At 41.0% G+C, this 24185-nt stretch overlaps 1 long non-coding RNA gene across 2 annotated transcripts in view; it reads left to right on the top strand.

Annotated features, from left to right (window-relative positions):
• LOC109270140 (uncharacterized) overlaps positions 1-24152 on the top strand; it is a 54911-nt gene extending 30759 nt beyond the window's left edge. For both annotated transcript variants that reach the window (XR_002081449.2, XR_008424252.1), the window contains exons 2-5: positions 7071-7173; positions 17943-17986; positions 19928-20056; positions 22112-24152. This is a non-coding gene — a long non-coding RNA (uncharacterized LOC109270140). The remainder of the gene's footprint in view (positions 1-7070; positions 7174-17942; positions 17987-19927; positions 20057-22111) is intronic.
• Positions 24153-24185: the final 33 nt, after the last annotated feature.

Here is a 24185-nt window from a genome sequence, read left to right as displayed (position 1 = left end):
CCAAACTAGGGGCGCCTGGCCAGCTCGGTCGGTAGAGCTTGCGACTCTTTTTCTTTCTTTCTTTCTTTCTTTCTTTCTTTCTTTCTTTCTTTCTTTTTTTTTTTTTTTTTTTTTGAAGTTTATTTACTTATTTTGAGAGAGAGAGAGAGCATGGAAGGGGGCAGAGAGAGAATCCCAAGCAGGCTCCTCACTGTCAGCATAGAGCTTCGATGCGTGGCTTGAATCCACAAACCATGAGATCATGACCAGAGCTGAAACCAAGAGTTGGACGCTTAACCAACTGAGCCACCCAAGTGTGCAACTCTTGATCTTGGGGTTGTGAGTTTGAGCCCCGCATTGGGTGTACAGATTACTTAAAAATAAAAAAAATCCTAAAAAAAATTCAAAGGGAGTCAAAACTAATCTCTGGTAATAGAAATCAGAGTAGTTGGGGCGCCTGGGTGACTCAGTTGGTTCAGCGTCCGACTTCAGCTTAGGTCATGATCTCGCGGTTTGTGAGTTCGAGCCCAAGGTTGGGCTCTGTGCTGACAGCTCAGAGCCTGGAGCCTGCTTCAGATTCTGTGCCTCCCTCTCTCTCTGCCCCTTCCTCTCTGGTTCTCTCTCTCTCTCTCTCTCTCTCTCTCAAAAATAAATAAACATTAAAAAGAAAAGAAAAAGAAATCAGAGTAGTTGTTTTCTGGGGGCAGGGAGGGGAGCTACACAAGGGTTGACTAGAAAGGGACAGGAGAATGAGGGAATTTTTTTGAGTGATAGAAATATTCTAATATTCTATTCACCTGGGTGGTTACCACTGTCAAAACTCAAAGAACTGTACACTTAAGGTCTATGCATCTTATTCTATGTAAATCATACTCCCATAAGTAAAGTATTTAAAAATTATATGAGAAGAAGAATGGAAGCCCTATGACCACACATAATTGGTCCCTCTCTCCAGGAAACTTCTTGACTTTGGCAAGGTGAGAACCAGTACAGGCTCTCAAGAGCCCTCTCACCACAGCTAGTGCCCCAGATCTCTTTCCCCATTAGGGCAAAGGCTCAGAGGTGGCAGAGTGAAGGGCACTTTGGAGAATATCAAGTAGTGCTGTTTGTAGTGCTGTGGTTCTACTGGAGTGTGGAGCATGTGAAGGAGAAGTTGGGAAACAGAAATGTCAAGGAAGCCCTTGAATGCCAGGTGGAAGAGCTTGATCTTTATCGTAGGCGGTGGAGTCTGCTAGAGGTTTTGAATAGACAATCCTTCTCAAATAAATGCCTTCTTCTTGAGGGTTTCCCCGATCCACCTGTGATGCTTAATGCCCCATGGAATCCAGAGGAATGCACAGAACCTGTTAGCCAAAGATCCTCCTCGTGGATTCTTTAAACTTAGAGCCTTGGCCCTCTGATGATGAGCGGAAGTATGAAGGCTGCTGTTTGCTTTGGATTCAGACTTGTTTTTTAGTCCTTTCCTAATCCCACAGACATGATTTCACGGACATTTTCCAGAATAGCTTACTTTCCAGATCTTGTTCTTCATCTTCAACTCACTCCTCACACTCTGCAATCTTATTTCTCATTCCACTATTCTTCTTAAACCACTCTCACATAGAAGATGAATTCTATTAATTAGAACTCTGTATTAGTTTAACTATTACTGTAGGACAAATTATCCTAAAACTTAGTTTGCATGAAAACAATGATAATCATATATTACCTTTCACATTTTTTATGGGTCAGGACATCAGAGAGGGCACCACAGGGCACCACCAGAATGGCTTGCCTCTCTGTTCTGTGATGTCTCAGTCTTAGCTGGAAGACTTGAAGACTGGAGGCTGGCATCATCTGAAGGCTCATTCACCCACATCTAGTGATAGATTCCAGCTCTCAGCTGAGACCTTAGCTGGGCTTGTGGGTTGCAGCTACACATGGCTTCTCTAAGTGGATTAGGTTTCCTCACAAGATACTGGGTGGGTTACAAAGGCGAACGTTGGAAGAGAGACAGAAAGAGAGAGATGGAATCTGTACCTTTTTACGTCTTAGCCTCAGAAGTCACATAGCATCACTGTACCATCCTCCACTGGTCAGGGCAGTCACAAGCCCCACCCAGACTCAAGGGATGGGAACACAGACCCCACCTTGGTGGAAAGGATATCAGTCATTGCAAGAAAAGCACTGGTGCAGTGAGATAAATATATTGATGCAGCCATCACTGGAAAATACAATCATTTTCAATTTCATTTACAGAAACCCCAAGACTAACTGGCTTAAACTGAGAGGAAATTTATTGACTCACATATGAAAACTCCAGGCGTAGGGGTGACCCCAAATAAGGCTTGAATAAATCTCAAGCTATGTCCTCAGACCCAGTTTCTCTTTTCTTCATCTCTGGGCTCAGCTTCTTCCATGCTAGCTTGAGTCTCAGACAGATTCTCCCTTCATGGTGGCAAGATGCTGCCACAGCTCCACCTACACACCATCTCTTGCTCAGTTACTGCAGGAAAAGAGAAATATGCTTCTATGACAGTTTACACGAACATCCTAGAAACTGAGTTTCTTTGGCTCTAATTGTCCTGACTTTGCTCTGGTGCCCATCCCTGAGCAATTTGCTGTCATCAAGAAAATGTACTGCATGAACTGCCATGGGCTTGAGTCACACAGCCACCTCCAGAACCAGGGGCAAGGTCAGCATCATCATAAGTCACAGGTCTTCTACAACAGAGATTAATTCAGCGATGAGAACAGAATTTACAGGGGACAAGGGACAGGAGGACAGGGGTTTATATTTCTCATAGCACAGAAAGTCTGGGATCACACAGCTACTGGTGTCATCCCATGCTTCCATGGTTTCAGACAGGTAGAGCTGTGGTTCTCTTGATCCTTCCACTTTTTCCAAAAGATGAATGCTCCAGGGGTGCCTGGGTGGCTCAGTCGGTTGAGCGTCTGACTTCAGCTCAGGTCATGATCTCACGGCTCTGTGAGTTCGAGCCCCACATCGGGCTCTGTGCTGACGGCTTGGAGCCTGGAGCCTGGAGCCTGCTTTGGATTCTGTGTCTCCCTCTCTCTCTGCCCCTAACCCATTCGCATTCTGTCTCTGTCTCTCTCAAAAATAAATAAACATTAAAAAAATTTTTTTAAAAGATGGATGTTCCCGTTCTAGTTATCATGTCTGTCTAGATATCATGTCTCTTTGGCGCCATAGATCACATTGCCACTGCTCACCTTAAGGTGGTTGGGAAACTGAGTACAGGTGAGGCAGGCAAGGGAGAAGAGGGTTGGAAAGAGCATTAAGTTATCCAGCCCATAGTCTGTCAAATCAACCCCTGGGCATAGAGGTATGTCTGCTTCACCCAAATCACATGGCTGAAGAAAGAAGTGATGTCTCTTTCATAGAAAAATTGGAGCACACTTACCATAAGAAGGCTAATGAGATGCTGAATGGCAAACATAAGAACTGGCCACTGCCTCAATGACCTTTCTTTGAATTCTGCAAAAGTCTTTCCTTTCTGTGGGAAGTGCAGAAGAAACCCTGGTGACTTCTTACTAGTAATTGCCAAATTCTGTAGTAATTTAAGTAATTTTCTTATTGGATCTCTCTTTTGCATTGGATACTATTGATCATTCCTTTAAAAAAAATTTTTTTTAATGTTTATTTATTTTTGAAGGAGAGAGAGACAGAGTGTGAGCCGGGGGTCGGGGGGCAGAGAGAGAGGGAGACACAGAATCTGAAGCAGGCTCCAGGCTCTGAGCTGTCAGCACAAAGCCCAACGCGGGGCTCTAACCCACAAACTGCGAGAGCATGACCTGAGCCGAAGTCGGACGCTCAACCGACTGAGCCACCCAGGTGCCCCGATCATTCCTTTATTTCTGCAACTCCTTACTTCTTTTTTTAAAAAAAGATTTTATTTTTAAGTCATCTCTACTCCCAACATGGGGCTGAAACTCACAACCCCAGATCAAGAGCCGCATGCTCCACCAACTGAGCCAGTCTGGCACCCCTGTAACTCATTACTTCTTCATTAAAACGGTTTCCCTTGCTTCTGTGACACTGAGCTTTTTGGGTTGTCCTTGAACCTCTCTGACCATATGATCTGTGCATTTGAGAGTCCCTTCTTCATGCCCCTATTCCACACACATGAATCTGCCTGCAGCCAAACACTTTTCTCTTTCTGTCTACTCCCTTCTCTTTGTCATGTTTCTTAATCTGACTGCTCAGTTTAGGTATTTTCATTCTTATTTCCATAATAAAGAAATTTAAGGTTGTTAATCTTCTTGTAAGGAGAGATTTGGCCCATTTGTATGAACTTTGTTATGTAGTGCTCTCCCTTTTGTAAAGATCTAAATAGAGTTTGCTTTCCTTGAGTTTATTTTGTAATATGAATAATGCATACTCTGCTTTCTTTTTGTTTGCACTTGGCTGTTGTCTTTTCCTAAAGGTTGTGTTTAATGTTTCTGCTCATTCATATGTTCCACACACTTGACTTAAATACACACACTGGACTTCCATCTAGTACATGCATGGGCCCTCTTAACTTTCCATGTTTATTAGTTTAAATGCCATGGCTGCACACCCAGAGATTTCTGAACTTTGGTCCACTACTGAAATGACTTTGGAGGCCCTTGATATACTGCATGGCAGAGATATTGAGGAGACTGAATCAGGCAGGGTTCTTTGATTGTCAGCAACAGAAACCAGCTCTGGCTAACTTTAAAAAAATACATGGGCTAGTTCACAGAAGAAAAGAAAGGCTGAAGAACTAAAACCCTATCACCCACAGGGAAACATTCAAATTCATTAAACATAATAGAAATGTTCTTTTATCCCCCCCCCCCCCCCCCCAGTGAGACATTGTTCTAAGTACCAGGAAATCAGCGGGAACCTCTACTTTCAAGACACATATGTCTAATGTGGATCTAGACCCAGGGCTTGGCTCAATAGCCTCTTATCCTGCCACTTTCCAACATACACAGTTAATACCTTAAATATCTTAAATACCACAGTTATGCATTTCCCTCATGGACTAGGTTCTTTCCTTAATGTTTGCATATCTTCTATTATTCTCCTCTTTCTGCCTGTAATGCCCTCTCCCACATTTTTATTTGATGACCTTCTATCCAGTCTTCAAAAATCAAGCAAAATGTCACCACTATTACGGGGAGGTCAATAAATGACTCCCACATTTTCCCTGCTCAGTTGGGAACTACTGTATTTCTCTTTCTTTCTTTCTTTCCTTTTAAGTTTGTTTTGACAGAGAAAGAGAGCAGGGGAGAGGCAGAGAGAGAGAGGGAGAGAGAGAATCCCTAGCAGGCTCCAGGCTAGAGCCTGACTCGGGCTTGATCCCATGAACCAAACCATGAGATCATGACCTGAGCCAGAAACTAAAAGTCAGAAATTCAACCTGAGTGAGCCACCTGGAAGGTCCCATTGAGAACTATTTCATATGTAGATTGATAACATATCTCATATGCTGATTGAATAAAAAATGTCATTTTTATCATTAATAAAGTCTAAGAGAATATGGCTTATGTTTGAGGCCAAATGACTTTGTTAATATTTGGCCGTACAGTTAGGCAGACATTTAAAAAATATTTAAAGTTTTATTTTATCTATTACAAGTATTGTTTCTAACATTATTTTAAATTATTTTTATTTTATCTACTAGTTATAGAAAAATATTTTTGTTAGCAATGATATTATAGTCAGTACCATGTGATTAAATGAATTTCATTATTTAAAAATTTTTTTAAAAATAGGGCCACCTGGGAGCACCTGGGTGGCTCAGTCAGTTAAGCATCCGACTTTGGCTCAGGTCACGATCTCACGATCAGTGAGCTCGAGCCCCGCGTTGGGCTCTGGGCTGATGGCTCAGAGCCTGGAGCCTGCTTTGGATTCTGTGTCTCCCTCTCTCTCTGCCCCTCCCCCACTCATGCTCTGTTTCTCTCTCTCTCTCTCAAGATAAATAAACATTTAAAAAATTAAAAAAAAAATACAGTTGCATGCTCTGCTGACTGACCTTGTCAGGCACCTCAAATTAATGGATTTTGGGGCACCTGGGTGGCTCAGTTGGTTGAGCATCCGACTTCAGCTCAGGTCACGATCTCACGGTCCATGGGTTCGAGCCCCGCGTCGGGCTCTGGGCTGATGGCTCAGAGCCTGGAGCCTGCTTCTGATTCTGTGTCTCACTCTCTCTCTGCCCCTCCCCCGTTCATGCTCTGTCTCTCTCTGTCTCAAAAATAAATAAACGTTAAAAAAAATATATAAAAAAAAAAATAGGGGCACCTGGGTGGGTCAGTCAATTAAACATCTGACTCTTGACTTTGGCTCTGGTTACGATCTCACAGGTTCGTGGGTTTGAGCCCCACATGGAGCTCTGCGCTGACAGCGTGCGGAGCGTACTTGGGATTCTCTCTCTGCCTGTCCCTCCTGCTCTCTCTCTCTCTCTCTCAAAATAAATAAACTTCAAAAATTTTTAAAAATAATTTGTGATATAGAAATTTAAATGTCTGTTCTCATTTCAACTTCTTTGGATGCTTTGTTTTGAGGCTGTCATAGCTAAAAAAGATGCCTCATGGTGATATGTAAACCCAAGACTATATCAAAACTTGATTTCCTCTTTCAGTTGTATATTCCCATTGCTTTTTGTTGAAATTCAGGTTAGTAAATATCCATCTTTCATCATATTAGTCAGTTTTTCTTGCAAACTATTTGGAAGATGTGGAATTATAATAATTTTAACAAATGACTTAAAAAACAATGATGCTTTTATCTGAAAGATTTTTAAATTGGTTAACAATTTTTTCCCATTTTCCATGTACATGTATATAAATTTTATAGGTGACTCCCATTGGTTTTTATAATAAAATCCTGTAATTATATAAAATGCTTTTTCATAATTATAAAATTCTTTCATAATTCTCTCTGCATTTATCTGTTTAATTTTTTCCACATTTATTGACATATAATTGACATAACAAACTGCACATACTTATAGCGTACAATTTGGTGAGTTTTGACAGTGTTATATAGCTGTAAAACCATCAACATACCTTGAGTATCCTATACCCTTCCCTAATATGTCTGTGACCTTTTCCTCACTCAGCTCCAGACAGTTGCTGATCTCCTATAATACTTGAGTTGTCAAAGTATGGACTAAAATATCTGCCAGGTTCATCTGGGCTTGTGCCAGAGGATAAAAAAGAGAGGTAAGTGCTGAGCCTTGTATATATTATTCCTTCTTGCAAACTCACCAGTCACATAAGCTACTATTCCTCCCTTTTTTTTTTTTAATTTTTTTTTAACGTTTATTTATTTTTGAAACAGAGAGAGACAGAGCATGAACGGGGGAGGGGCAGAGAGAGAGGGAGACACAGAATCGGAAGCAGGCTCCAGGCTCTGGGCTGATGGCTCAGACGCGGGGCTCGAAGCGGGGCTCGAACTCACAGACCACGAGATGGTGACCTGAGCCGAAGTCGGACGCTCAACGGACTGAGCCACCCAGGCGCCCCACTACTATTCCTCCCTTTAAGGAACTCCCAGCATTGGAATGCAAGAAACCTGGGATAAGGAGGTTCCTTCTTTAACAATGCTTTTCCTTCCTCCTCATACAGTCATTAACTACTCTGGACTCCCACTTTGTAAACACTTCCGTAATAATGTGGAGAAAACATTACTTAGCGGAATTCACGGAGGACTGCAAAAAGATATGTTGAGCCTGCTCTCTATCAGAGAAGGAGCTAGGAATAGAGTGTCAGGAAAGTGAGCTTTCAGAAGGTGGTGGAGTGTCAGAAATGGAGTCAGAGGCAGCTGAAAGTTGCATTTTGTTCGATATCACCCTACCTCCATTTACTCTATGTTAACGAGGGTGAATTTTTATACACATGTAAAAATGGTGATGGGCCAGAGATTCAAGATCAGGTGTGATGAGGGGCGGAATAGAGACAGTGTACCAGTACTGAGAGAGTTTCCATGAAAGGACCAAGAGAACCCAAATATTTAGTTATCCAAAGATTTTTTCAAGGGTCATGTCGTAACCAGCCTCCAAGATGGCCCCCAGTGATTCTCCTCTTCTCCCTTCTCCTCTCCACTCCTTCCTACAATGAATTGGGTGGTCTGTGTAACCTATAGAATATCATGGTAATGATGGAGGGTGATTTTCAAGGCGACGTCACAAAAGACAGCCTTTTATGCCTTGCTCTTTCTTGGATCACTAGCTCTGGAGGAAGCCAGCAGCCAAGTTCTAAGGACACTCAAGCAGCACCAAGGAGAGGTCCACATGGCAAGAAATTAAAGCCTCCTGAGCAGCTATGTGAGTCTATCTTGGAAATGAATCCACCAGTCTCAGGCCAACATCTTAACTGCAAGCTCATAGAGACGCTTTGCCACCATTATCTTATGTTTTGCAAACTGTGGTCACTCAGCTGCCTCCCTGAAAGACTCCGAGCTCCTAGAACCCTGAACCCTGGACTTGTTTATTTAAGTCTGTCCCCAAACAGCAGGCAGATTAAAGGCTAAAAGAAAGTGTGTTGGATGAACAATGGTTGCCCTCTAATCAAATGAATGAATAAATGAATGAAGGAGGGAGCTATACCCAGGGTCCTTTGAGTCAAAAGGCACAGACTTCATCTCTAGGTCTTTCTGAAAAACTAGACCTATATCTCACAATAGCAACATCCAAGGGAGAAACTATGACTACTTTCACATAGACTAGGAAAGACTGCCAAACCCTCAAAACAATGGGAAGGAGTCTTCAAGTATCACGGAAAGAAGAGATGTCACTTTGGTAACTGTGGGTGGCAAAGCAGGATTAGAGCAAGGAGACAACTCCCCTGTGAGTACCTCATTTTACAGCATATGTTTTCCAACAGTCTTGTGAGGTAATCAGAGATAGGATTACAGCTCCATTTTGTTGAAGAGAAAATTGAGAATCAGAGCAGGAAAGCAACTAGCCTGAAGTCACACAGGAAACACATAGTCCTTAAATTCCCAACCAGAGAGTTGTTCCAAGACCCTCTAATGTATTTCTCAAAAGATTGCTTTAGGGGCGGCTGGGTGGCTCAGTCGGTTAAGCGTTCGACTTTGGCTCAGGTCATGATGTTGGGGTTTGTGGACTTGAGCCCCACATCCGGCTCTGTGCAGACAGCTCAGAGCCTGGAGCCTGCTTTGGATTCTGTGTCTCCCTCTCTCTCTGCCCCTCTCCTGCTCACGCTCTGTCTCTCTCTATCTCAAAAATAAATAAACATTTAAAAAAAATTAAAAAAGAAGAAGATTGCTTTGTATTCCTCTTGGCCTAAGCCTGCACCCACCACAGACCCCTAGGCAAAGGAAAGGAAGTGAAAAGAGTAGTTGCTTTCCTGCTGAGAACACTTCCAGTCTGTTTGCAAAGAGATCCCACCAAACCGCCTATTTATTGGGGTGGGGGTGGACAGGGGTTTGAGCAGGGATTTATGAAAGGAAAAGGAAGGGCTGAAGAAGCTCTGGATGGCAGAATTCCACTCAGCGTCATTTAGGCCCCTCCTCCTCCCAGAAGCCAGCTAGGAATGATCCTCCTCGCCTGAAACTCCCACTCCTTTTTCTGAACTCATTGTGAAGTTGGTGGGTGACGTATTGGGAGAGCAGAGCAGTGAGAGGAAGTGGGGCATTGCCTGGATTTCACGGATTTACCTCCATTTGTACCCCCATCTCCACCTCCTAATGTACTTTATACGGGCCTCTATCATAGGTCTTATCAATCCAGCCCAGTCTAAATAAATTATATAAACTCTTCTCTGGCATATTTGGCAAAGAATGAAGGATTTCTGCAGTTTCTCAGTAATTACTCTTTAAATATTAATAATTGAGATAAAGACAAAAGAAGAGAACACTAAATGTAAGTATTTACAAATACTCTGCCTACTGTCTTTTCCCTGGAAACAGGAGCATAACAGAAGCTGAGAGCAGACCAGACTGCTTTTCAGGAGAAAGAAGGGAAGCAGGGAAAGGGGGAGAGAAGAGGCAAATGGGCGGCGGTGAGTGGTGGGAAGAGATGGAGATGAAATGAGCTGTCACCCTGAAGGATGGAGCTCTGGGGAGAGATTTGTACTGAGAAGTTTCGTGAAATAATCGTACGTGTTGTGATATAATTCCCATCTTGTTTCCAAGGGCATTCAGTAAAGATTTCTGTTCTTGTAGAGTCTCATTTGTGTTTCTCTTAGAGGCACCACTGACCCAATTCTGCCCTAAAAATGATGACATACGCCTCAGTTAAGTTATAATAATGCTACTTCTACTACTACTAATAGCATCTACTCTTTAAAAAAAAATTGTTTTAAACATTTTTTTTTTTAATTTTTTTTAACGTTTATTTATTTTTGAGACAGAGAGAGACAGAGCATGAACAGGGGAGGGGCAGAGAGAGAGGGAGACACAGAATCTGAAACAGGCTCCAGGCTCTGAGCTGTCAGCACAGAGCCCGACGCAGGGCTTGAACTCACGGACCGTGAGATCATGACCTGAGCCGAAGTCGGACGCTTAACCGACCGAGCCACCTAGGTGCCCCACATTTATTTATTTTTGAGACAGAGAGAGACAGAGCATCAACGGGAGAGGGTCAGAGAGAGAGAGGGAGACACAGAATCCGAAACAGGCTCCAGGCTCTGAGCTGTCAGCACAGAGCCCAACGCGGGGCTCGAACCCACAAACCGTGATATCATGACCTGAGCTGAAGTCAGACGCTTAACCGACTGAGCCACCCAGGCGCCCCAGTAGCAACTACTCTTTAGTGAGTGCCTTTTGTGTGCCAGATCCAGACACTTGTAATGTCATCAACTGGATTTAAAATGTTTCTAATTGACTACAAATAGCTTTGTATGATTGGTGATTCACAGATATTCTCAGGTATGATCTGTTCCTGGAGTCACAAACTCATTTGTCTGCAAGGATGAGTCTCTAGTGAAGTGGGCTATCTTTAACAGTATAAATTTGATATTGACCGTGCGGGTCAGGTGATGTAAGGGAGGAACAGACACAGGTCAACTGGAGAGCCATGCCCCAAGAAGGCAGCTGCTACTTAGTCTAGGCCAATTTTTGCCATGAGGAAATACGGCTTCACTGTTACTGGATCCTGTGTAAGTTTTTCCACAGAAGTCAGAAATGCCTTTTCATATGTATTCCTAATTTTTAAATTAATTATAAATCTTTAGGAGAACTAGCTTGTGGCCTCTCTTTACTAAAAGGGGCCAAAGAAGAAACGGTAATTAATGTCATTTGGTCAGAAAAGCTTAAGCCACTCGGCTCTTGAGAAAAAAGGGAAAAACAACAAAACAAAACAAAAACAAAAACAAAATGAAACCAAAACCAGAGACCAGAACAGGAACACGGTGTGTCACAAGGCTTTTGTAGAAACTTGGTTTCTTTATAATCCAGCTTATATCCTTTTAGGTCTGTAGTTCTCTAACTCAGCTGCTGGATTTCCCTAAAGGAAATTGCGTACTGGCTGAAGATGACACAGTGAAATCATAAAGAAAAGTGTTCAAGTTTAAAAGATAGGCTGTGTTCCAGCTGAGTGAAGCAACCAGATCTGTTCTGGGCTTCCCTACATTTCCAGCCACAGCAATTTCTGGGACTGGTTCCTACTGGGGGTCCAGGGGAGAAAGCTAAATTTCTTAAAATCCTTCCACCTGCACAGCACACTGTTGCTGAGTTCTGTGTTCTAAGGCCAAAAATAGGGTAAGAATGGAAAAAGGGAATGGGAGTGGGGGTGGGGATGAGAGGGAGATTTAAATTCTCAGGCTCAAATAATGTCAGAGCAGGGAGGGACCTTAGATAGCATTCTAACCCAATTTTTATACATCTTTTATTTCTTAACATTTCAAAATTAGGATATACTTGTGCTAACAGATTGCTATAAATAGAAAGCAGACACTCCTTCCTCTCTTGCCTTCATTTACAGCTGGAGAAACAAGCTCGTAGAGGGAAGTGATATGCATTGTCACCTAGTTAGAGTGCAGGGCAAGTTTTCACGGAGATCGACATTGGGATTGAGCAGGATTGTTTCCTATAGAAAGGGAAGAGGCTGGAATGTTGAGGAGAACGTTTAGTCTCAGATATTTTTATATCTGAGAAAAGACAGGAAGAAAAAGAGACTATGCTCAGAGTTTTATATATGTTGTTGTTGTTGTTGTTGTTGTTGTTGTTGTTGTTGTTGTTTTTACGTAAGCCTTACCTCTCCCCTGGGAGGGAGGTATAGTTATTCTCATATTAAACATGAGGAAACTGGGGATCAGAGGGTTAATTAACTTGCCCAATATCACACAACTAGAAAAGTGGAGTAACTAGAATCCAGGTCTCTATAACCCTCAAGTTTCAATCCCATATATCACTCATGTAAATTAAAAATGGTTTCCTCTGCCTCTGGGCACGTGAAGCCCAGCACCAGAGCTCATGGAGATGGTGGGTACGTTCTACAGTGCATTGGCTGTGTGTTCTCCTCCAAGTGCATGGCCCTTAGCTACTATGCAATATGGTTTATCAAAAAAAAAAAAAAAATCAGGACATTTTCATTATGATACGTCTTTACTAACTCTCCAAATTTTCTTTGAACTTTATTCTGATGTGAGAGAATGGGGAACGGAGTACCTGCTGAGAGACTCTAAGATGCAGGGGCAAGAAAAGGGAAGAGAGTCATACTGCTCAGACACAAGGGTACCATATCTTGGTCAGCAATGAAGAGAACCCTGGAGATCTGGGTTGTGAGGCTATCATCCACCCTGATATAGCTAATTGACTTGGGTCTTGGTTTTCTCCCATGTAAAGTGGTACAAAGAAGGGATGGGACCAAATGAATTCTGAGGTTCCTTCCAACTCTGAGGTCTATGGTTCCAAGAATAGATATAGATGCCCAGTGGGGGAAATGTTTTAAATCAGCCAAAAACTTAACAAGCAAAAGAGAAGAGACTCATATGAAGAATAGAAGACAGGCAGACTACAGACTTCATTTAATCTAGTGTCTGAAAAATGGTATCTAGTCTCTGCTGCAGTAAGCTCTTGCCCCCTTGAGACAGGCCATGTCATTGTTGGCCAGTTCTCATGGTTAGAATTTCTTACAGTGAGTCAGACTTGCTTTCTGAGACCAAACTGTGCCATGGGAACCATAGAGCCCATTTTAAATATACTTCCAAAAAATAGTCTTCAGATATTGGAAAACAGTGAATGTAACTCCCCATACTTATCTCTTCTCCAGGATAAGTATTCCTTGAACCACACCATTCATCCCTCAAGAGACAGGGTTTCAGGTCCCGTGATCCGGGCTCATTCATTCAACAAACATTTGCGAGGCATATATGTGCCATGTTCCGTGGGAAAAACTGGGAATACACAAGGTGAAGAAAACACAGTCCTAACACTCAAGGGCTTTACTTCTAGTGGGAATGACAAAGAAGTCCCTAAACCATTGCACCAACCCTAGTAGAAGGTGTGTAAGTGTAGTGGGGGTCGAAGAAGGAGACAGTCAAATCTACCCAACGGGTCAGGAGGATTTTGTGGAGGAGAGACTTCTTCCTCTGTAGGTCCGTACATAAATCACTTTATCTTCCTCTTCATCCAAGGACTTTACCTCCTTCTGCCTTCTTTTCTTGGCATTTCTCTAACACATCCTGTTAGAGTGTTATGTTTCAGGAAATTTTTTAAAAATATATTCATCTGCCACCTTAGAAATGTTTTCATAAGAAGAGAATCTAGCAGCTTGTGACAAGAATGACTATTTCGGCACATAAAGTCTGAGACACTTTTACCAGCTCCCATTCTTACAGTCTCTCCAACCTAGCTTTCCTCTCTTTCGTTATTCTCTTTTTCTTCCTTTCTCCTTCAGGATTTCTCTCACTCTTCCTTTCAAGGCATTTTTACAATCTCATAGTTAATCCTCACCACACAGCTTTTTTGTAAATTCAGATGGGTTAAGGGACATGACAGAGGGCACAAGCTGGGAAGTAGCAGAAGCACGATTTGAACCTAGCTCGTCTGATAAATATTCACATTCAATTATAGGAAAAGAGGTCACAGGGTTTCTATCTGACCCTTTGCTAATACATGAATGCATATTTGAAAATATAATCATTTCCACTACAGGCTAAAATGCAGGCCTAATTCTCCCACCTAGTTCCCTTCTATCCTTCTTGGATGAAGTATAAAATATCCTCTCCTAACTGCGTTTAACCTGTTTCTGCTAAATGTACGTATTTTCAAAGTATTTAATCATCACTTTCACATAAAAAAGTTGTCTTCTCAAAAAAATTTTTTTTTTATCTTCTCATAATGTCCTGAGCAGGTAAATGTGTCAAAGTCCTTTATCTTATCTTAGAGGATGCAGCATGATATAAAAAACAAGGTTTCCTAAAAGTCAGCAATCTCTATACCACTTTCATTATTTTTGCTACATTCTTGAACTACTTACAGCACTTTAAAAAACTATTTTAATTTTGGGGTACCTGGGTGGCTCAGTGGATTGAACATCTAACTCTTGATTTCGGCTCAGGTCATGATTTCACAGTTTGTGAGATTGAGCCCTGCATAGGGCTGCATGCTGACAGGGAGGAGCCCACTTGAGATTCTCTCCCTCTCTCTCGCTCTCTCTGCCCCTACCCCATGAGGACGTGTTCTCTCTCTCTCTTTCTCTCACCCTCTGTCTCTCTCTCTCTCAGAGTAAATGAATAAACTTTTAAAAAACCCTGTTTTAATTTCAATTTATTTACTTTTTTAACTTAAATTTTAAGGTGAACTTTAAATCTTTATATAGTGTCCCTATATGTAATGCCAAATTTTGATGTGCTCTTTATGTGTTCTTAATATTAAAATAAATGTATAATTATAGTATCTATAAACATTTGTTCTGCACTACTTAAAATAACCTCAAGAGCACATCAGTGAAACCAAGGCTGCTGCATGCAAAACTCTAAGGGTGCCATTTACATCATGGTCATGTCAGAGCTGTTCAAAGCTGTGGCTACACACGTTAGCCTGAGTAAACCTTGGGAACTTTAAGAAATAATGGAAAATAGAAAGGATACTTAATGGGAGTCTGTAAACCTGTACTTGAGCCCTGGCACTGCCCCTGACTTACGGTGTGATTGAGGGTAGATCCTTTCATCTCTCTGGACCCCAGCTTCCAGATCTGAAAATTGAGGGGGGTTGACCTGAAGAGCTAAAAAGTTGTTACCATCTTTGTTGTATTGTTGTCCAATCTGTGTTGGATTGTTACAATCCAGTTGTTAACAATCTTTCTTTTGAGTAGATTTAGTCATTTTAGATACCATTCTGAAGCTTTCCCTAGCTCTTACTCCCAGAGGAAAGCCTTGCTGTTATTGTAATTCAGCCAGATAAAATGGGTACTTACAGACTGAGAAAAAGAATTTTCTTTGCTCCTGTACTCAGGAGATAAGATCAGGCAAGTCTTCCAAGACAGGGTTCACATTGGGCAAGAGGGCAGCTCTGGGGAAAATTGTGGATTTCATGTTATTGTATAAAGCCAGATGTTACCACTATGTTTATAGATACCGGTATCTGTGAATTTTTTTTCTCTTGACTAGAGAGTAAGCTGTTTGAAAGTAGGATGAAATCCTCATAGTGCATTAATGCAGTAGGATCACAGTAAATGTTTGAAAATGGGAACACAAAGGGAAGGAGAGAAAGGAAAAGGGAGACAATGGAAGAAAGGAAGGGAAGAGAAAAAGATGGGACTGGAGGGCTTGTCCTTTTATTCTCTAGAATAGGCTAAATCATTTTGGCTCATCACAGGAGTGACACCTAGATGTGAAGGACGATTATTTCACAATTTCTGTTCTTTGTCTTAATTTTCAAGAATGCATTATTTCACACAGTAGAAATGCCATATAGGATGTTTTTCTAATCCTTTCACCACAGTTAAGACTATTTTGAGATTTCCCTTGTGTATCTTTGATCTTTTATTCATAAATGCATCCTATTTAAGTGATTTAAATACAATGCTAATTATTGTCTATTTTATTAATTCATTTATTTATTCCAAAAATACTTTTGAGCCCCTACTATGTGTCAGAACCCATGCTAGACATTGCTGAAAATATAATGATGAATAAGATATAGTTCATGACCTCAAATTTTCTATAGGCTATTTTGGGAGAAAGACGGGTAAGTTACAAAAGACCATTGACATTTATGAATTACTATTCATTGTTTCGGCTATCCAATTCATGAAGAGCCTCAGAGATCCATGACATGACTCTAATTGTAATGAGAATAATTACACTGATATTGTGGGCTGTTGAGAGGATTAACTTAGATAATGCATTTTTAAACACCCAGCATGAATTTGAATCAAGAGCACTGTAAAAATCTTGTACAGGAGGAACTCACTTGGCTAGTCAAGCCAAACAGAGAAAATGGGTTGTAAAGAGGTGGGAAATGAAGATAGAATACCCCATTCTCCAAATTTGGGGAAGGGAAAACATTTCTTGTCATCAATTTAAAAAATACATGAAATCAGCAGCACAAATTGTAAAACATAAGTGACAATCCAAGTTCTTGTGTGGCAGTATTTATAAAAATTACAAACTATCAAGATAAAAAGAAAAAGAAACATAATGATTGAAAAGAAAAAACATAAGCATGCTGATATAAATCCAGTGAAGACCACTCCTCCTGCCATCTCCACCTAGATGACAATCTGTTTCCCTTCTGCACAAATATAGTTGTTCATATCAAACTCGCACAGTTTGTATCACTTAGAACAATTTCTGACGCATCTTTAGTTGTCAATCTTTTTTAACTCTGATGACATTATTTGAAATTCTCAAAAGTGTTTTAATTTTTCTTCTTTGACCCCCTCTCAGTGGCTGTGTTCAGAGCAGCCTCTATTCTCTGTCTGTTTGCTTCTTTATTTCAGCTCTTATTGTTTATGCCTCCTATTGCCTCTTCTTTACCTCGCCAGAATTATTTGGGGAGAATTAGTGTTTCAGAGACTGGAGAAACTGCCCTAGTGTGTCTTGAGGGTTCAGGACCTTGGACAGCAACATAGGTGCCCTCCCCATTTCAACATTCTCCTCATGGTATGCCTGTGCAACCAATTATGAACAGTAATCATAAATGTATGTGTCAGGGACATGCCATAAGACTCAATTTAATTAGTGTTATCCTAGCAGAATAAACAAAGTGTTGTAAGAGAACCAAGGAGGGAGAGATTGAATCTTCCTAAAGAATCTGGGAAATTTTCCTACAGAAGGTAACAGGATACTGGGTCCTAGGAGAATAGTAGTCATAGTATCCAGCTGTTTGAGCTAAGAGACATCTCCATTGTCATTGTATACAATTTTAGTTTGAAAAAAGTTTTGCGTAGTGAATCAGGATTAATATGGACTGTGAATTACAGAAAACCTAAATAACTTAAAAATAAGGAAGTTTGTTTCTTTCATATAAAAGACATTCAGAGAAAATCAATGTAGAGCTGATATGGAGACTTCACAGTTATTAGAGACCCAAGATCCTTATGTCTTTCTCTTCTACTATCCTTAATGCATTCAAATGTGGAGAGTAACTCATGATAGCAGCTAAAACTTGAGTCATCACATCTGCATTCCCAGCAGAATAAAGGGGAGAGTTATAATGGTACCTCTACTATCTAACTCAGTCCTTCTTAAGAACGTGCCCTGGAAATTCCACCCTACAACTTCCGTTCACATTTTACTGGTCATTCCTTGCTGCAGGAGAAGTCAGGGAATGTGATATTTTAGCTGGACATATTACAGTCCGTAACAAAATGAGAATTTTGTTAGTAAGAAAGGAGAATAAATATTAGACAATCTGTAGTCTCTGCCACACTTAATAAGCTCTTTAAGGGACCTTGTGGGTCATGTTCTCCTTTGTATCCTAGAGCTTAGCCCAGCAAATGAATAAACTGCATTTTAGAAAAATTGCAAAATCTCCAATTCCTCATGAAAGGTTTTTCTCATTGCACTCTATTTTCCAGAATTTCTACTCACTGGTCCTGTTTCCCCTCTGACGTCACCCTGAGTAAGTCCTTTGTCTTATGTGGAAAACCTTCAGCTATCTAGAGACACTTCCCATGTTCTGTCTCTTTCTCCGAGGTATTTGCTTCTCTAGGACAATGACCTCCATCTTTTCAGCAATTTCTTATAAGACATGACTCCTGGATTCTCCCTTCCAATTTGGCCCTCATGGCAGAAATTTTGTCCCATCCTGGAGCCAGGAATTAATTAATCCATTTCAACCATGGGCAGGACCTAACTTCAGGTGCTGTCTGGGCTTTGTACTGACTAAAATAAGGCCTTATAAATTATTTTATTTAATTCCCTTGCAATTAAACTTCTTACAAAGTAGATGAGGGAAAAAGAGAGACACATGAAAAGTAAACCATCATCCCCAAAATTGTCACTTGAAATTCACAAAATGTTACTTCCCTGTGTTTCATATTAATAGCCCCTGGCACACTGGGGCTGCCTTTTGGTTGCAGCCCCAGGTTCTGTTCCCTGTTTTCTTTGGGAGTTGAACATCCAGGTCCCATTCCCCTATTTCTCTTCTCCTCAAAGCCTTGCGTCTTTCCAGTTAAAACATTGTTCACTTATTGCACAATGGAGCTTGCACTCTCTACCCTGCAAAGTCAGAAAGAAATTTCCTAGAAGATTTAGCCTTTAGCCCAAGGCCTCAAATTTGCCTGACCTCCCATTAAGCACCCCACCCACCCTTGATCCAGCCTATTTTACTGTTTCTGGGTTCCCTGATTAACTCTGTCTTTAGATATTTTATGAATATATTCACCCACCCATGTAGCCAATACATAGATCAAGATACAGAATTTTTAAAAATTGTATAGGAGTATAGTTGAAATACGTTACATTAGTTTCAGGTATACAAATAGTGATTCAACATCTCTTTACGTTATGCTATGCTCACCACAAGTGTAGCTACCATCTATCGCCAAACAGCGCTATTATAATATCATTGACTGTATTTCCTATGCTGTACCCTTTATTCTCATGACTTATTCATCATAACTTAAAGTTTGTATCTTCCACTCCCTTTCACCCATTTTACCCACTCCCTCCCCACCGCCTCTGGCAACCATCAGTTTGTTCTGATTCTACTTTTTGTTTGTTCATTTATTTTGTTTTTAGAGTGAAATCATATGGTATTTGTATTTCTCAATCTGACTTATTTTACTTGCAAAATACCCTCTAGGTCCATCCAAGTTGTCACAATTGGCAATATCTCATTTTTTATGGTTGTATAATACTCCATTATCTATGTGTACATCTTCTTTATCCATTCATCTATCAATGGAGACTTATGTTGTTCCCATATCTTTTTTTAAATAAAAAAAATTATTTAGAGAGAGAAAGAGAGAGCAAGTAAGGGAGGGGCAGAGAGAGAGAGCGTGAGAGAGAATCCCAAGCAGGCTCCATGCTGTCAGCACAGAGCCAGACACAAGGCTTCGTCCCACAATGAGATCATGACCTGAGCAGAAATCAACAGTCGGCGGGGGGGGGGGGGGGGGGGGGGGGCGCCTGGGCGGCTCAGTTGGTTAAGAGTCTAACTCTTGACTGCCGCTCAGGTCATGATCTCACGGTTTGTGAGTTTGAAGCCCACATTGGGCTCTGTGATGCTCTCTCTCCCTGCCCCTCCCCTGCTTTCTCTCTCTCTCAAAATAAATAAGTAAACATTAAAAAAAAAAAAAAAAAAGAAATCAAAAGTCAGCGGCTTAAACTGACTGAGCCACCTATGTACCCAATGTTGCTTCAGTATCTTGGCTATTGTGAATAATGCTGCAATAAACATAGGGGTGCATATATCTTTTCAAATCAGTGTTTTGTTTTCTTTGGGTAAATATCCAGTAGTGGAATTATTGGATCGTATAATATTTATATTTTTAATTTTTTGAGGAACCTCCATACTGTTTTTCGCGTTGTCTTTACCAATTTACATTCCCACCAACAGTGCATAAGGATTCCAAGATAAAGAATATTTGTAGCCACCTAGAAGACTCCTATGTGCCTCCATTCAGTGAACACTCACCCGTCAATGACAGCCCCTATTCTAGTGAGTTTGCCTGTTTTTGAACTTCAGGTAAGTGGAATTATCCAGTATGTACTCTTTTGCATCTGACTTCTTTCCTTCATCATTAAGTTGGAGAGATTCACTCATGTTGTGAGTAGCACTATTTTGTTCTTTTCCATTGCTGTGTCCATTGTGGCAAAGGTTTTCAACATTATTTCAATTTGAGTCCAATCTATAGACAAGATGGAGAACCTCGGCTCTAGAGTCAGAAAAAACAGGGGTTGAATCCTATCTTCAAAATTATTTGACCTGGATTCACCCCTGAAATGTCTACTCTCATGGTCATTGGGCTCAATTAGATATTGAGTTTCACTTAATTATTATAGGCCTTACATGGCATCAAATTAACTCACAAAGGCCCAAGATAACAGCATCTGGTACTTCTCCTCCGTAGTTCTTGTAGTAATCTAATAATTAGTTTCCTTTTGCCTCCCCCTGCAAGGGGACAGCTCAGGTACAAGGAGTTAAGATTACATCAGTGCATATAGTGACAACCTTAGTTTAGAAATGACCTATCTTAAATAAGAATCAATATTTTGCATCCTATGGACACCCTTTCAGATTCCCTGTGGGAGATTAGTTTACTGCACTCAGGGAGATCCAAAGTCATGGCTTCCTACCTTAGATATCCTGACTTACATGCTCTTTACCAATTGGGAGTTATTTTTACCATAAACAATGCGGCCTAATATCATAGCCCTCATTGTACCTTTATTGTATTTCCAGGGAGACAGAACATAAAGTTAACCCAAATTTGTCCTGAAAGGAGGAGAAAGGGAAAATGCTATATTCATATTCTCTTCAGCTGACACGCTAACCAAGGAGATTAGGTCTGAAAATGACTTTCTCTTTGAGTCAAAAACAGTATTTGCTGTATGAAAATGCTTAGTAAGTGTTTGCCAATGAGTAAATTATGACAAATAACAACATTAAAGAGTTGCTTCACTCTCAACATTTAACTAAAACAAAACCAAACCAAATGACTATTATGTTACCTTGGGTGAATCTTAATTTCTCCTAACTTCTGCTACCTCTTCTGTGAAATGGAAATAACTGTTCCCAATTTATTGGGATTGTTGTAAGAATTAAATGAGATAATGTATGTAAAAGATGTTACAAACAGCTAGACTTCATTATTATAAATGGAGAGGAGGCCTATATAGAGAGAAGGGATTTGTTAGCAAGTTACATATGGTGGCAGAACTGTTCAGGTCTCCTGACTTCCAGCCCAGTGCTTGTCCACGATACCATGTGGCCCCTTTTCACAAGTTGTCTTACCTAGTTATTGTTTAGGAAATCAAACATCCGAAAACAATCAGGACTTTTGTCCAAGAGAGACAACTTCTGTGAAGGGTCCACTTTGCCCTGTAGACTGCTCACCCATCCTGCACAGGACACAGTCCACTCAGATGCCCTTCTCCTGGTGTTAAGGGTGAAATTAAGATTTTTCTCCAGGCCATAAGAAAAAGTGAAACTTATGTTCTCAGCTTGCTGCTGACTAGCAGATGAAGGGCAAACAGAACCTCCAAGCATTCATTCTTGAAGACTCTGGCTCCTTTTTCAACAGCCACTGCAAGAAGGGGATATGAAAAGCAATATGATCAGAAGGTAATGAAAGAACAAATCTCACTGGGAGTTAAATACCATTGTTAAAAAAAAAAAAAAAAAAAAAAAAAAGCACCATGGGCAGAAGCCCAAAAATCAGAGGCTTCCCCGAGTGTTCTTTGAATCCATTTTTTTTAAGCTGTTAAAAACACCCTTAAAATAAACCTGCCATCTTGTGAGGACAGGAAGAAGGTTACCCGTCTTTCCATCTCCATCTGTAGGGCTAGCTCAGCTTTAGGCTTCCTTGAGCCACACTCCCCCGCCTCCAGCCTGTTCTTTACAACATGTCAGGGTGGGGTTGATTATAGTTTCTTTCCCTAACTTAGCGAAATTCAGTCAGAATTAAAATTTGAAGTGAATTTGAAGGAAAGACTATATAGTAGTTCGCTTCACAATGCATTTTATTCTTGCTATTTCATATTCTCTAATCATTTCTCTTTTTTTATGTTTATTTTTAAGAGAGACTCAGAGTGCGAGTCGGGAGGGACAGAGAAAGAGAGGAAGACACAGAATTTGAAACAGACTCCAGGCAAAGCCCAACGCGGGACTCGAACTCAGGAATGGCGAGATCATGACCTGAGCCGAAGTTGGAATGTTTAACCGACTGAACCATCCAGGCATCCCTAGTATTCTCTAATAATTTCTAACATTGCTCTCAGCCATTTGTATTTATCAGTATGAGTTTGGATCAGGTCAGTTTGTGAGTTAGGTCAGGGCTCAGGTTATATCTAAGATTAGAGCTCAATCTGCCGCTAAGGTCATGGCTCATACTTCGGTTGGGATCAGGGTTCACCCTGTGATTACAGCTCCATCTATGGTGGGCTATGAATATAATCTGTGATTAGGGTAGAGACCTGTCTGTGACTAGTGTTAAGGCTCCATCTGTGCTGTAATCAGGTCTCAGCCTGTGGCAGAGATCAGATTTGTTCGTGGTGGGCACAAGGATTCAATCAGGGGCTGGGCTCATAGCAGGATAGGGTTCTATTCCGGGAAAGAAGGTCATGAAGTGTTGGTCAGAAGTTCAAAGAGTCCATTGAGTTGCTGTCAGATCAGAGGACTGAGCAGATGGGGGAACCAGAGAACCAAGTGGGGGGGGGCGGGTCAAATAGAGTTGGTGACTGCCATCACCATGGCTTACATTAAAAGGACTAACCATACCAAGTGTGGGTGAGGATTTGGAGCACCTGGAGCTTTCTTATATTGCTCGTAGGAGTATACATTGAAAAACTATATTGAACAGCTCTGGCAGTATAAATAAAGGTAGGCATATATATGTATGCCATCTGGGTTCAGCATTTCCACTCCTGGAATTGACAGACAACTGCTACACACAACATGGATAAATCTCATGAAATAGTGTTAAGCAAAAGAAGCCAGACACCAACGAATATTTTATGATTCCATTTATAAGAAGTTCAAAAACAGACAAAATTAATCTTTGATGATAGGAACTAGATAAGGGTTACATTTGGGGGAGATATTAACTGGAGGGGGGCACAAAGGAGCCTTCCAAAAGTCTATGTTTTGAACTGGATGGTGGTTACACCATACATAAAAATTCACTGAACATTTAACATTTGTACCTTTTGCTACATGTAAGTTCTATCTCAATGAGAGAAAAGAGAGTAAGGAAACCGTATGGAAGTGTGGTTGGCTAGGGACACCTGGCTGGCTCAGTTGGTAGAACATGTGACTCTTGATCTCAGGGTGGTGAGTTCCAGCCCCACAATGGATGTTGAGATTACTTAAGAAAAAAAAAATTTTTTTAAGTGTGGTTGAGGGGAACCTGGCTGGCTCAGTTGATTGAGTGTTGGACTCTTGATTTTGGCTTGGGTCATGATCCCAGGGTCATGGAGTTGAGCCCCGAGTTGAACTCCATGCTGGGCGTGGAGCCTGTTTGGATTCTCTCTCTCTCTCTCTCTCTCTCTCTCTCTTTGCCCTTCTCGCAGGTTCACATGCATACTCTCTCTCTCTTTAAAAAAAAAGAAAAGGTGGTTGAAAAAAAATTTAGCTGAAGACTGGTTGGGGAGTTAATGCCATAATGGCTTGTTGAGCCTGGGGAGTGGGCCTGGAGGGTGTCGGGGGTAGAGGGGTGCAGCCTTTGAAGCAATCACACTGGGAATAATATGGTGTTAGAAAGCCACACACTTGGAGTCAAAAGTCCTGAGTTTGGATCTCAGCACTGTGCTTAGTATCTAATCCAGTGGGAAACATGGTATGTTGTGATCTGTCATGAGGTACCCCACAAATTATTCATTGGTAATTATAAGTCACTGAAGCTTTTAATATTTTCCTATTAATTCCTTTCAATTCGTGATACATGCATTTGGTTACAAACAAATTAAGCCTTATAGAACAGTATACAGTGAAAAGTCTATTTTACTCCCATTTCTGACTCCAAACACCAGTTCCTCAGTCTCCCTCTTGAGAGACAACCACTATCCTTGGCTTCTTAAATATCATTCCAGAGAGTCTATGCATATTTTTTTAATGTGTATTTATTTTTGAGAGAAAGAGAGTGAGCAGGGGAGGG

The sequence above is a fragment of the Panthera pardus genome, unplaced genomic scaffold, assembly GCF_024362965.1.
Source record: "Panthera pardus isolate Hobbes unplaced genomic scaffold, ASM2436296v1 HiC_scaffold_20, whole genome shotgun sequence".
Classification (NCBI taxonomy): domain Eukaryota; kingdom Metazoa; phylum Chordata; class Mammalia; order Carnivora; family Felidae; genus Panthera; species Panthera pardus.
Note: the sequence above shows the minus strand (reverse complement) of the source record. Positions and strands in the feature narration are given on the sequence as shown.